Source organism: Sinocyclocheilus rhinocerous, unplaced genomic scaffold (genome assembly GCF_001515625.1).
Source record: "Sinocyclocheilus rhinocerous isolate Xijiao unplaced genomic scaffold, SAMN03320098_v1.1 scaffold795, whole genome shotgun sequence".
In the NCBI taxonomy this organism is placed as follows: domain Eukaryota; kingdom Metazoa; phylum Chordata; class Actinopteri; order Cypriniformes; family Cyprinidae; genus Sinocyclocheilus; species Sinocyclocheilus rhinocerous.
The window spans coordinates 469,162-471,046 of record NW_015630361.1 but is presented as its reverse complement, the minus strand read 5'-3'; the positions used below and the strand labels follow the sequence as shown (position 1 = coordinate 471,046).

Here is a 1,885-nt window from a genome sequence, read left to right as displayed (position 1 = left end):
TATTTATTTATTTATAAAAAAAAGGAGTATTTAGAAACAGGACTGTTTTCATATTAAGTTAATATTTTATTACAATTCCTTGCAAAATGTTATATTCTTAAATGTACGTTTTCAAAGAAAATGCCTTTTTTATTTTCAAGAAAGATGTTGATATATATATTTGAATTCTTCATACACTAACAATTCAGTTGCTTGTAAGACTGTGTGGTGGTTGTGGTGTAATACTTATTTAATTCATTTCTAAAATATCAGTTTGAAAGATTGCATTCATTTATTTGTTTATATTTGTTTATTTATTTATTTTTATTTTTTTGTATTTGGTTTGTTTGTAAAAAATATTCCTAAATTATTGTATACAGTTAATTGAAGTATTGTTATTAAGAATAATACAATTTTAAATAGACTTCAGTTTGCCATGAATATAGCCTTTGATGCTGATATGGTGTAAAATGATAAATAAATAGTTCCTTTCTGAATTTTCATGTATTGTAACCCTCTTAGACTATTTGTTTATTGTCTTTATGCTTGTAAATGTTTTACATAAATCTGCTAGCTTGGTTGCGAGAGTGTTCTGAGTGGTTGCTAGGGTATTCTAGATGGTTTTTAGATGGTTGCTAAGGGTTTCTGAGGTTTCCAGCATGTTGCAATGCAGTTGCTAAGGCGTTTGGGTGGTTGCTAGGGAGTTGCTACATTACGTGTATAGATTGTCTTAGATGGTTCTGGGCTGTTTTATCATTCAGCAGGTGAAAATCTGATGTCTGGTGACTTATGAATGAACAGCACACCTACAGTACTAAACAGTGCCCATGATTTTGAGGAATCCCTCAGGACTGTAGCACAAACGTGTGGTCTGATGACTTACATGACTAATTACACTTACTATTTTCTATCAAGCAGCCAGAAATAGTAGCCAGAGTGCCAAATACAGTATGTCGTCATTGCAATAATTGGCATATTCCACACACCAGACAGAACTAGCGCCATAAGCTGTTTTTAACCATGTCAGTAATCACTCACATATTACGCTGCTGCACAATAGCTGTGTTCTCCATCACAGACGTGCGGCGTGGGAGTTTCGGCTGCTTCAACAGTGAGCGTCTACTGGAGGCGCCATGATGGACAAATTTGTCTCGATTTAGTGATCGTTTGCACAAAGACAAAGAGCGCTCAGTCAACAAGAACATCTCACACACCGCGCTGGAAAAACTGTTTGGGAAAGTGTGTCACTTTGTACCACGCTGGAGTTTGTAGTTTTGGCAGAAGTAAAGGAGGACTTTGTATGTTTTGCATGGGGACCAAAGCTCTGGCAATGCAACCCGTGTTTTGTGCACTAAAAACACAACAAGAAAATGCCATTACCGCTTGCACAAGTAGTAATATGTGCAATAACAGTTAAATGAATAGTTTTACTGTTTATGCACAAAAATGTAAATGTAAGATTTTTATCTATTTGGACTACACACTTTAAGATAAACAAACTAATAAACAATGTAATGTATATTTGTCAGTCATGCATAAATGAAACAGGTAAGATTTCTGTATTAGTACTAATACCCTGAATGTGTTTTAAATGCTCAGGTTTATATATTTATCATCAATAAATCCTATTTCTTTCAGTCTTATACATTGTAACTAATTGAAAATAGCTTGTTCCACAGCTAGCTTTAGTTTAACCATGCGTTTAAGCTAAATAAATTAAATTATTTTCCAGTGTAATTATAGTTAAATCAAAATACACTTTTTATATTTATATTCTTTTATAATTAAATTATTAATATAACTCTGATATCATTAACTGTATATATAATATACAGTTAATAAATAATATTTTTTGTCTCCACTACTTTTGGATAAAATTATTGCAGTTTTGTATTTTTTATTTATA

General features: G+C 32.0%; 1 protein-coding gene and 1 pseudogene across 1 annotated transcript in view; both read left to right on the top strand.

Annotated features, from left to right (window-relative positions):
* The window catches only part of LOC107740261 (1,25-dihydroxyvitamin D(3) 24-hydroxylase, mitochondrial-like), a 24,485-nt pseudogene extending 23,693 nt beyond the window's left edge, over positions 1 to 792 (top strand).
* Positions 1 to 1,885, top strand: part of LOC107740262 (solute carrier family 12 member 5-like) — a 167,184-nt gene that overhangs the window by 4,077 nt on the left and 161,222 nt on the right. The window lies entirely within an intron of this gene.